At 35.4% G+C, this 13,463-nt stretch overlaps 1 pseudogene; it reads right to left on the bottom strand.

Moving 5' to 3' along the window:
- Window positions 1-11,753: 11,753 nt before the first annotated feature.
- On the bottom strand, window positions 11,754-12,110 carry LOC100589383 (annotated as a pseudogene).
- Window positions 12,111-13,463: the final 1,353 nt, after the last annotated feature.

Raw genomic sequence — 13,463 nt, 5'->3', positions numbered from 1 at the left:
GTGAATAAATTTGAGCTGTTACTGCAATCTACAGTGTAGGCATTTAAAAGGTTTGATAATGAAAGTCAAAAGGTACCTGATTTTCCTACTCTTATAATTAATTGTGTAGACAAATATATTGGAACAAATGAACCACAAAGGCACTTGACACTATGTGAAAAAAACTGTCTATTATGCAAGTTACAAGGATATTTGTTTCCTTTCATACATACTTATTTGAGGAGAGTGTGAACTGAGAGGATGTGGGAAATCTAAAAGGACACATCATTGTTTACTTTTTTGGGGAAAGAGTCCAGAGCAATTACTAAAGCGACCAGGGCAATTAGAGACCCTGAGGGAACCCTGGTCACATTTTTGGCTTTGGTAGAAAGTGGCTGGAAAAAATGAGTCCGCCATGGTCAGGCCAGGAAATCTCAGATCACTTTACCTTTGGGCACTCCACACCCATATACCAAACCATGGTGTCTTAGAGTCTGTATGTGGCAGTAAGTCTATCTCATTGTTTTCTCCACATTCTGGTGTGGCCTGGGAACTAACTGTGTTATGTCTGTTATTTAGGAGGGGCATCCCTGGGGTGGAGCACCAGCTTCAAAGATAGGTGGCAGGAAAAGAAAGGCTCACTGACTTTTGGCAGTGTAAATCCTGAGTTATCGTCGGCAGCCTGATGTAGTGGTGGTAACAGGGAGTCTGGCATAGGAAGCTCATTAGAACCTGAAGCTAATGGGCCCAGTGGCATTGGCTAGGGTCCTGTTAAATTCATTTTCCTTCACACAGGGAAACATTCTCTTCAGGGGACCAAGGCAGCCATCTTGGTCTTGTGAGCTTGTGTCCCAGTCCCTGGGTGAGAGTAGGAGTGGGTTAGCACCAGCCAGAGCCATCACTGGCAGGCTGTCTCAGTGGGAGTGTCTCAGGGATGATGGGCTGCAACACTGAATATTCCCAAGAGGATTGGAAGCAAAGGAAGCGGAGCCATGTCTTGACGAATTCAATGATTGTGGATAATCAGGATCATTCAGATTCAGACTTTCTTCCTCACTAGCTGATCATTCACATGAATAACTTAGATAATGACCTTCCTTGACCTCTTTTTGTTTTTTTTTTCCTCTAAGTACAGTTTTTAGTTTAAGTCTGGAGGTCTCAAGTCAAGATCCAGATAATTAATTTGACACTTGAATTTGATTCTTATAGGCAGGTAGTTCCAATACATCTAAATACAAAACCCTTTCATTACATTAGTTTTTCATGCTACTTTATTTTTTTTAAATAGACTTTATTTTTTGGGACAGTTATACATTTATAGAAAGAGGCTACCAGACACCACACATGTAATTTTTCCTGTATTGACATCTTGCATTAGTACAGTACATTTGTTACAATTAGTGAATCAATATTGATCACTATTAATTAAAACACATAGTTTATTCAGATTTCCTGTTTTTACCTATTGTTATTTTTCTGCTCCAGGATCCTATTCAGAATACCACATTATGTTTAATTGTCATGTCTCCTTAGGCTCCTCTTGGCTGTCACAGTTTCTAAGACTTCCTTTGGTTTTGATGGCCTTAACAGTTTTGAGAAGCACTGGTCAGGAATTTCATAAAATGTCCTTATACTGGAAATTGTCTTATGTTTTTCTCATGATTAGACTGGGTTATGCATTCTTGAGAGGAAGACCACAGAGAAAAATTGCCATTTGCATCATATGTTGATAATGTGCCACATGCAGGGTACATTATCAATAGGACTGATTATCACTGTTGATGTTGACCTCCGTCACTTAGCTCAGGTAATGTTTATCAGGTTTCTCCATTGTTTAGTCATTCTTTTCCTGTTCCATTCTGTACTCTTGGGAAGGAAGTCACTGTGTCCAACCCACAGCTGAGGAGTGGGAGTTGCGTTCTCCCTCCTTGAGGACAGAATATCTGCAATTCTACGTGGGAGATTTGTCTCTTCTCCCCTATTGATTCATTCCTTTGTTAAATGAATAAAATGAATAAATAATGAATAAATGAATGAAATGAATAAATAAATTCATTCAATCATTTACTTATATCAGTATGGACTCATAGGTATTTTTCTACTTTTAGTTATAATCCAACACTGTATTCTGTTCCTTAAGTTGTTCCAAGTTTGGCCATTAGGAGTCCTTTCAGGTGGCTACTTTGCTTCTTTGACGTACCCCCGTTGATATGTGTGTGTATGTATATATGTATGTATGTATGCATTTATTTATTTTAGCACTTCTTACTTTCTGATATTACAAAATGCTTCAAGATCATCTTGTGTCTTTTCTGCACCAGTCCTAGAATCAGCCATTTCTTCAAGGAGCCCAGGTTCCTTTTATTGCAGAATGATATTAGAAAGCAAGATCTTGGTGCATAGATTACTTGTTGCTACTGGAGTGTCTTCGATTCTAGGCCCTTTCAGCTAATAGAGTTAGGAAATATATGTGGTATACTAACCCATGTACACGTATCTATATATCTTTCTATTGTAACTATTTGTATCTATATTAAGCTAAGTGTGGGTTCGTACTGATATCTTTAATGCTAAGCATTACCACATGGGTTATTCTAGCTGTTCCCCTTACTTATCTATACAATCCGACTTCAACAATGAGCAATCTGGTTCTCAACATCCCCATTTAAGTTTACGCTATGTGCTAAAGTTCAGTTTATTAATTGCTAAGTTCCAGTATACATAGATATGAGCATCAGAATATTTAACCCATACCCACCTGGGAAATAGCTTCATCCTTTAGAGTACAGTGATTATGTGCAGTTTCTTTTGTCTCTAGTTTTACTCAGATCATTTCTAGAATTACATGAGTCAGTACCATTTTCCCCATCCTTTTCAGTGAGGTTTCATAAATTCATAAAAGGTTATGTTATTGCTGCCTGCTTTCCTTTCTGAGCTCTTCCAACATTCTAAATGATTTTTAAAATTTTGCCTACATGTAGGTTACCTTTTGTGCTATTAAGCTCATTGGGTTTTGAAAGATTCATAATGTCATATATCTATCATTACAGTATCATACAGAATAGCTTCACTGTCCTAAAAACAGCCCCTGAACCCTATCTATTCAATCCTCTTCTTTTCCTCTTAAACCCAGGCAACCACTGGTATTTTTATTGTCTCTAAGTTTGCCTTTTCAAAAGTGTCATATAATTGCAATTACAGTATAAAGACTTTCAGGTTGCCTTCTTTTACTTAGTAATATAAATTTAAAGTTTATTCATATGTTTTCATAGCTTAATAATGCATTCTTTGTTACAGAATAACATTCTATCTAATGGATACTCTACAGTTTGTTTATCCATTTATTAATATTTATTGAAGAACATCTTTGTTGCTTGTAATTTTGAGTGATTATGAATAAAGCTTCTAAAAATATTCATCTGTAGGTTTTTGTGTGGAAATAATTTTGCAGATCAGTTGGGTTAATACCTTGGAACTTGACTGTGGAACCACAGGACACTGTGGTCTGAATGTGTCTCCCAAAATTGTGTTGGAAACAATTCCCAATGCAACAGTTTTGGGATATGAGGCCTAATGGGAGGCATTTGGGTCATGAAGACTCTGTCTTCAGGAATGAATTAATGCTATTATGAAAAGGGCTTGTGGGAGTGAGTTTCCTCTTTTGCCCTTCAGCCTTCCGCCATGTGAGGCTGCAAGAAGCCCACACCTGATGTTGGTGCCTTGATTTTGGACTTCCCAGACTTTAGAACTGTGAGAAATAAATATCTACTCTTCTTAAACTATCTAGTCTGTGGCATTCTGTTACAGTATCACAAATGCACAGAGACATATGGCATGATTATGTTTAGCTTTGTGAGAAAACACCAAACTGTTTTCCAAAGTGGCTTCATCCTCTTAGCAATGAACGAGCATTCCTATTTCTCTGCCAGTAATTTACATTGTTCATGTTTTAAGATTTTAGTTATTCTAATATATATATTATGGTATCTCATTATTGTTTTCACTTGCAATTCCCTAATGACAAATGACAAACGATGTTGAGCATTTTTTTCTTTTGGTATGCTTTTTTTTTTTTTTTAAGTCTGTATATCTTCTGTGGTGATATATCAGGTCTTTTGCTTACTTTTAAGTAAAGTTTTTTCTTTTTTGTTAGTTTTAAGAGTATTTTTTGTATATTTTAAACACAAGACCTTTATCAAATATGTGTGTTGCAAATAATTTCTTCAAGGTTTGGCGTGTCTTTCATTCTCTTTACAGTATATGTTTTAGGGCAAAAGTTTTGATTTTAATAAAGTCCAATATATCATTTTTTTCTTTCATGGAGTATTCTTTCAGTGTTATACAAGGTGTCCAAACCCATGGTCATCTAGAATTCTTCCTCTGTTACCTTCTAGAAGAGCTGGTACTAATCCTACTGAAACTATTCCAAAAAATCAAGGAGGAGGGACTCACTCACTAATTCTGCAAAGCCTGCATCACCCTGATACCAAAATTTGGCAAAGACCCAATGAAAAAAGAAAACTACAGGCCAAGATGCCTGATGAACAGAGACTAAAAATCCTCGACAAAATACTAGCAAACTGAATCCAGAAGCACATCAAAAGTTAATTTACTATGACCAGGTAGGCTTTTTCCTGGGATGCAACATTGTTTCAGCATATACAAATCAATAAATATGATTCACCACATAAACAGAATTAAAAACAGAAACCATATGATCATCTCAATAGATGTACAAAAAGCTTTTGATAGAATTCAATGTTTCTTCAGGAAGAAAACATCAACAAACTAGGCATTGAAGGAACATGCTTCAAAATAATAACCATCTATGACAAACCCACAGCCAACATTATCCTAAATGTGCAAAAGTTTGAAGCAATTTCCTTAAGAACAGGAACAAGACAAGGATGCCCTGTCTCACTACTCCTATTCAACATAGTACTGAAAGTCCTAGCCATAGCAATCAGACAAGAGAAGGAAATAAGAGGCGTCTGAATATGAAAAGAAGTCAAGTTATCCCTCATTGCTGATATGATTCCATACCTAGAAAACCCTAAAGATTCTACCGAAAGGAACTTAGTGCTGATAAAAGACTTCAGTAAAGTCTCATGATACAAAATCAATGTACAAAAATCAGTAGCATTTCTATCCACCAATAATGTTGAAACCAAGAGCCAAATCAAGAATGCAATCTCATCTACAATAACCACAAAAAATAAAATACCTAGGAATACATGTAGCCAAGGAGGTGAAAGGTCTCTACAAAGGGAACTGCTATGTACTTCTGAAAGAAATCATAGATAACACAAACAAATGGAAGAATGCCCATGGATTGGAAGAGCCAATATTGTTAAAAATGGCCATGATGCCCAAAGCAATCTATAGATTCAATGCTATTCTTATCAAACTACCAATGTCATTTTTCATAGAAATAGAAAAAAACTATTCTAAAATTCACATGGAACCAAAAAAGAGCCTGGCTACCCAAAGTAGTCCTAGGCAAAAAACAAAACAAAACAAAACAAAACAAAGCAAAAATAAAACAAAGCTGAGACATTACATTACCTAACTTCAAACTATACTACAAGACTACAGTAACCAAAACAATAATGGTACTGGTACAAAAATAGATACATATACCACATAAATCAATGGAAAAGAATAAAGAACCCAGAAATACAAATGCACATCTACAATTATCTGATCTTCAACAAAGTCTACAAAAATAAGCAATGGGGAGAGGACTCTCTATTCAATCAATGGTAATGTGATAGCTGACTATCCATATGCAGAAGAATGAAGCTGGACCTCTACCTTTCACATATACAAAAGTAAATTCAAAATAGATTAAAGATTTAACTGGAAGACCTCAAATTATTAAATGTTCTAGAAGAAAACCTACGAAATGTCATTCTGGACATCAGCCTTGGCAAATTATTTATGACTAACTCCTCAAAAGCAATTGCAACAAAATTAAAAATTAACAAATGGTAACTAATTAAACTAAGGAGCTTCTTCACAGCCAAAGAAACTATGAGTAGAGTAAACAGACAACCTAGAGAATAGGAAAAATATTTACAAGCTATGCATCCAACAAAGGTTTAATATTAAGAATCTATAAGGAACTTAAACAATCGAACAAGCAAAAAACAAACAATTTCCTTAAGAAGTGGGCAAAGGATAGGAAAGTAAAGTCTCAGGATATAAAACTTCTACAGACACTTCTCAAAAGGAGACTTCCAAGTGGCCAAAAAACATATGAAAAAACACTCAACATCACTAATCATCAGAGAAATGCAAATCAAAATGACAACATGATATTATTTTACGACAATCAGAATGGTTATTAAAAAATAAAAAAACTCACAGATATTGGCAAGGCTGCATAGAAAAGGGAACATTTATACACTGATAGTGGAAATGTAAATTATTTCAGCCACTGTGAAAAGCAGTTTGGAGATTTCTTAAAAAAATTCAAAACAGAACTACCATTTGTCCCCAGGAATCCCATTTCTGGGTATATCCCCAAAGGAAAATAAATTGTTCTAACAAAAAGACACATCTATTCGTATGTTCATTGCAGCACTATTCACAATAGCAAAAACATGGAATCAACCTAGGTGCCCATTAACAGTGCATTAAAGAAAGAAAATTTGGTACCTATACAACATGGAATACTATACAGCCATAAAATAATAAAATCATGTCCTTTGTCCAACATAGATGCAGCTGGAAGTCATTATCCTAAGCAAATTAACTCAACAACAGAAAACCAAACACTGCATGTTCTCACCTCTAAATTGTGGGAGCTAAACATTGGTTACACTTGGACGTAAAGATGAGAGCAACAGTCACTGGTGACTACTAGAGGTGGGAAGGAAGGAGGAGGAGGGAAAGGGCTGAAAAACCGTCTATTGGGTCCTAGGCTCACTACCTGCATGACGGGATCATTAGTACCCCAAACCTCAGCATTATGCAATTTATACCCATGTAACAAAGCTGCACATGTACCCCCCGAATCTAAAATAGAACTTGCAGTTAAAATTTTTTTTAAATTTAATTCATTAATATAAGTTATCTCTCTATTTAACTCTTCTTTAATTTCTCTGGTCAGTGTTTTGTGGTTTTCTTCATATATATCTTTTACATATTTTTTCTTAGGTTTATACCTGAGTATTTCTTATTTTTGCTGTAATTGTAAATTGTGTTGTATTTCTAATTCCAATTTGCAATTATTCATTGCTAATAGGAAAGCAATTAAATTATATATATTAACTTTTTGTACTATGACCTATAACTGTTTATTAGTTCTGGTAGTTTTAAAATGATTCTTGGGAGGTAATTTCTGCATAGAAAATTATGTTTCCTGTGAACAAGGACAGTTTTATTCTTTCCTTCCCAATCTGTGTACAATTTATTTCCTTTTTAAATCTTTTTTCACTCTCTAGGGGCTTCATTACAAAGTTGAATAGGAGCGGTAAGAGGGGATATCCTTACCTAGTTCCCAATTTTAGAAAGCACCTAGTTTCTCAATATTAAGTAAAATGTTAGATATAGGTTTTTTGTGTAGCTGTTCTTTATCAAGTTTAACAAGTTCTTGTGTATTCCTAGTTTATTGAGAGTTTTTATCACAAACGGATGTTGAATTTTGTCAAATACTTTTTCTGCATCAATTGATATTAGATCATTAGATTTTCTTCTGTATCATGTTGATGTGGATTATATTAATTGATTTTGAATGTTGAATCCTTTTTGCTTACCTAGAATAAATCCCATTTGGTTGTAATGTATAATATTTCTTACACATTGTTGTATTTAGTTTGCTAATATGCTGTGAGAATTTTTGCATCTATAGTCATTATAGATATTGTTCCGCAGTTTTCATTTCTTGTAATGGCTTTATCTGGTTTTAGTATTAGGGTAAAGCTGATCTCATAGGATGAGTTATGAAGTGTTCCTTTTGCTTCCATTTCTGGAAGAGATTGTGAAATATTGATATAATTTACTTTTTAAATATTTGGTATAATTCACCAGTGAAGTTATCTGGGTCTGGTGATTACATTTTTTTAGAAATTTACTAATTATTGATTCAGTTTCTTTAATAGTTATAGACCTATTCAGATGGTCTGTTTTTCCTAGTGTGAGTTGATAAATTTGTTTCTTTCAAGGAATTGGTCTTTGTTGTGAGCATGTAATTGCACATAGCATTTCTTTATAATCTTTGTAACATTCATGAAATCATTGTGATGACTCCTCTTTCTTTTCTGAAATTGGCCATTTGTGTCTTCTCTTGTTTATCTTTGTTAGACTCTCTGAAGTTTCATCAATTTTATTAATCTTTCCAAAGAACCAGCTTTTGGTTTATTTGATTATCTCTATGGTTTTCCTGTTTTCATTGTTACTTGTTTCTGCTTTAATTATATTATTTCTTTTCTTCTTTTTACTTTAGGCTTACATTGCTCTTCTTTCTCTAATTTCTTTATGTGGAAGTCTAAGTTATTGAATTTCCATCTCTCTTCTTTTTAATACATTCATTTAATGCTATGCATTTCCCTCTATACATTGCTTTTGCTGCATCCCACAAATTTGGTAAGTTTTCATTCTCATTTAGTTAAAATATTTTAAAATTATCTTGAGATTTCTTCTTCTACACGTGGTATTTAGAAGTGTGTTGTTTAATCCTCAAATATCTTGGGATTTTCCAGCTATCTTTCCGTTGCTGACTTCCAGTTTAATTCCACTGTGGTCTGAGAACAGACATTGTGAGATATCTATTCTTTTAAATTTGGTAGTGTGGCTTATGGCTTAGAGTATTGCCTGTCTTGGTGAGTGTGTCATGTGAACTTGAGAAAAATGTGTATTCTGTCATTGGTGGATGTAGTATTTTATGTGTCAAGTAGATCAAGTTGATTACTGGTGCTATTCAGGCCAATTTTTGTTGTTTTGCTTTTTGTTTGTTTGTTTTTACTGATTTTCTACCTGCTTGTTCTATGAGTTGCTGAAACAGAGATGTTGAAATCTCCAACTATAATAGTCTATTTCTCTATATCTTCTTGTAGTTTTAGCAGTTTTTGCTTCACGTATTTTGTTAGGCATGTTAAGGATGTTAATGGTTGTTATGTCTTATTAGAGAATTGACTCCTTTATCATTATGTAATGCCCATCTTTATCTCTGGTAATTTTTGCTCAGAACTCTATTTTGTCTAAAATTAATACAGCTAGTCCAGCTTTCTTTTGGTTGATGTTAACATGATAGTTTTTTTCTCTACTCCTTTACTTCTAATCTTTTTGTGTTTTAAAGTGGGCTTCTTCTAGAGAACATATAGTTGGACCCTTTAAAAAATCCTCTCCAACAATCTCTATTTTAAAAATTGGTTTATTTAGATCATTCACATTTAATATGATTGTTGATAAAGTTGGATTAGTTATCTACCATGTTTGCAACTGTTTTGCAATCATTGCACTTATTCTTTGCTTCTTTTCTTTCTTCCCCTCTATTAGTTTGCTAGGGCTGCCATAAGAAAATACCATAGACTGGATGGCTTAAATAACATAAATTTATTTTCTTACAGTTCTGGATGCTAGAAGTCCAAGATCAAGATGTTGGCAGGGTTGGTTTCCTATGAGACCTCTCTCCTTGTCTTGCAAATCATTGCTTTCTTGCTGTGTCCTCATGTGGTCTTCCCTCTGTGTATGATTTTGTCTTGATCGCTTCTTCTTCACCAATCATATTGGGTTAGGACCCATGCTAAGGACCTCATTTTATGTTATTATCTCTTTAAAGGCCGTATCTCCAAATACAGTCACATTCTGAGGTTCTGAGAATATTTACATATGACTTTGGCGGGGTGGGGGAAGGCAAAATTCAACCTCTCACACCTTCTCTTTCTACCTTCTCTTGTCTTAATTGAGTATTTCATGAGATTCTATTTTCTCCCCTCTCTTAGTATAATTGTTATTCTTTTCTTTGAATTTCTTTTCATCCACTAGAGTTTGTAATATATATTTACAACTAATATAAGATCATATGCCACTTCACCTGTAGTGCAGATACCTTAAAACAATATAGTTCCTATTTTTTCCTCCTATTTCTTACAATGTTGCTTTCACTAATTAAAATTACCCATATGCTACAATCACTCAATACCTTATTACTATTATTACTCTAAACAAAGAGTTACCTTTTAGATCTATTAAGAATAAGAAACACTGAGGACTCTATTTTACGTTTATTCACTCTTCCTCAAGGTTCTTTTCTTTTTGTAAACCTGAGTTTCTGATCTATATCATTTTTCTTCTCCCTGAAGAACTTTTAACATTTCTTGCAGGGCCCACTGCTGATTTGAGTTGGATTTGTTTGTTTAAGAAAGTCTTTCTTGGCCTGGCGCGGTGGCTCATTCCTGTAATCCCGGCACTTTGGGAGGCCAAGGCGGGTGGATCACGAGGTCAGGAGATCGAGACCATCCTGGCTAACACGGTGAAACCCCATCTCTACTAAAAACACAAAAAATTAGCTGGGCGTGGTGGGTGCCTGTAGTCCCAGCTACTCGGGAGGCTGAGGCAGGAGAATGGCGTCAACCTGGGAGGCGGAGCTTGCAGTGAGCCGAGATTGCGCCACTGCACTCCAGCCTGGGCGACAGAGCGAGACTCTGTCTCAAAAAACAAAATAGTCTTTCTTTTTCCTTTTTGAAGAAGTTCACTGGGTATAGAAATCTCAGTGGATGGTTTTTGTTTCTCAGCACGTAAGTACCTCACTCCACTCTCTTCTTGCTTGCATGGTTTCTGATAAGAAGTCCACTGTAATTCTTGTTCTTGGTCTTCTATAGGTCAGGTGCCCTCTTTTCTGGCTTCTTTTAATACTTTTTCTTTGCTTTTGTTTTTCTGTAGTTTAAAAATAATATGTCTACATGCTGGGTTTTTTTGGTGTTTATTCTGCTTGGTGTTCTCCCAGTCTCCTGGAACTATGGTTTGGTGTTCTCATTAATTTTGAAAAATTCTCTGTCATTATTACAGCAAATATTTTTCTCTGTTTTCTCTTTCTTCCTCTTCTTGTATTCTAATTATGTATCTATTATACCTTTGACATTATCACAGTTTTGATATTTTTTTGATTTTTTTTTCTGATATTTTCTTTTTTTCCCCATTCTTTTTCTGTCCTCTCCTTATTTTACAGCTTTATTATGGGTTTCCTTGTAAAAAGAGACCAAAATAAATGTGGAGCTACCTCATATATGTAGAATAAGGAATCACACAGTACCGTAGTCACCTAACAAAAGCAAAAAAACCCTCAAAATTAAAAACTGTTTTACCCTTCAACTGCTGATGTTATGTATAATATATCACAAGTAAGCATAGCTGTGCATTCATGAGCTGATTCTATTAACTTGCAGAATTTTAGAGATGAGCACATGTAAGCATATGGATACTCCCCTACCTTACAAAGTAAAAGCAAGCATTTTCTATTAATTTTTTTTACTTCTGTGTAAAACAAAGAACTCCCAGAGGTCAAATAAGAAAATTATACCAAACTCAAAGCACTATAAAGTTATGAAAAAAAGAAGACTCTGATGTACAAGTCAAGCAATATAATTTTAGGTATTCCCAGCAACCATTGCATCTTACAAGTAAGATCTATTTTAAAAAAATCTCAAGTTCCAAAAAATCAATAATCTAGTCTCTAAAATCAGATGTAAGACTATGACCAACAGAAGACACCCAAATTTTTGTCACGGTAGCAAAGTAAATGGTTTTACTAAAAGCTGCTGACATTTCTATCAGTAGTAACCATAAGGAGGCTGCTGGTTGTAACCATAGTGTCAATATTGGTGGGGATAGTAAGGTTCTTGTCTGTGTTATGGGTAATGTTACCCCCAGAATCATCCATGCCACTGATTGGATCAATTGTCAGTTGGCCATCCCTGGCTGCTATCCCTGCCTCTGAACTGTCTGTTATCTTGCAACTGATTGCCTCTATTTCTTTGGTTCCCAGCAGCTCTGCTATTCCATTCCTCAACAATTAGAGGGGACTCAGGAGGGCATTTCAGGTATTGCTGATACTCCCTGTCACCTTCTGTGAATCTACTAGCAAACATCTCTTCAAAAGTTGGAACAGCATTGGAAGTGTCAGTCATTCTGAAATTCCCAAAGATTTGAGGAAGGTGTATTGCTTAATGTTTAGGTTGTTTAAAATCCACCGAAGGCTGTGTCAATCCACCTTGGGCCGAACCCTGCCAGAGAGACACGGAGAGGTTGCAGGAGAGGTGCCTCTGGCCCACCACGGCTGGAAGTCCAGACCACTCCAGCTCTCTAAGGTAATGGAGTACCTCCCACTAGCATCTGACAACCACCTCCCATCTTTTTTCTCTTTACATTTTGCTTTGGGAAACTTCTACTGACATGTCTTCAAGCTCAGTGGTGTTTCGTTTTTGTTTTTTCTTTTCTTGGCCATGTCCAGTCTTCTGATAAGCCTATCAAAGACATTATTTATTTCTGTTACATCAAAAAAAAAAAGAAAAAAATGAGCAAGCATCTCAGGAGCCACCCCCAATTAATGAGGGATAAAATTTCTACCATTTTCTTTTGATTCATTAGAATTTTTATCTTTCTGCTTATGTTACTTGATTGTGTTTGTTTTTGCACATTGTGTACATTTCGCATTAAAGCCTTTAACATATTAATCATAGGTATTTTAAATTCTTTTCTATTCCACTCTGTGTGTCTATGTGTATACATTATTTAGCTCCCACTTATAAAAGAGAACATGCGGTATTTGACTTTCTATTTCTGAGTTATTTCACTTTAGATAATGACCTTCAGTTCCATCCATGTTGCTATAAAAGACATGATTTTATTCTTTTTTATGCTTGAGTGGTATTCCATGGAGACCTAGAAAGGCAGGAGGGTGGTGAGGGATGAGAAAATACCTAATAGGTAAAATGTACACTATTTGGGTGATGGTTACACTAAAAACTCAAACTTCTCCACTATGCAATATATCCATGCAACAAATCTACACCTGTGATCCATAAATCTGTATAAAAAAAATCCCTCTCTGATAATTCCAGTGGCTATATTATATCTGGGTTTTATCCTGATACTTGTCTCCTCAGATTGTGCTTTATATTAGTTTTTGGATTTCCTCCCTCCCTCCCTCCCTCCCTCCCTCCTTCCCTCCCTCCCTCCTTCCTTCCCTCCCTCCCTCCCTCCCTTGCTTCCTTCCTTCCTTCCTTACTTCCTTCTTTCCTTCCTTCCTTTTCTTTCTTTCCCTTTTAGCTTGTCTTATAATTTTTATTAAGAGCAGGCACAATGTATCAGAGAATAGAAAGTGAGGAAATAAGCCTTTATTAATGTGAGGCTTTATGTCAATATGGCTAGGAGTTGGGCTATGTATAATGTTTGCTGTAGTTGTAGATATCAAAGACTTCAAATTCCTCAAGTGTCCTTGTGTTGGTCTCCTCTGTTGTCTTTGAGCTTCCCTAAGAACT

Source organism: Nomascus leucogenys, chromosome 5 (genome assembly GCF_006542625.1).
Source record: "Nomascus leucogenys isolate Asia chromosome 5, Asia_NLE_v1, whole genome shotgun sequence".
NCBI lineage: Eukaryota > Metazoa > Chordata > Mammalia > Primates > Hylobatidae > Nomascus > Nomascus leucogenys.
Note: the sequence above shows the minus strand (reverse complement) of the source record. Positions and strands in the feature narration are given on the sequence as shown.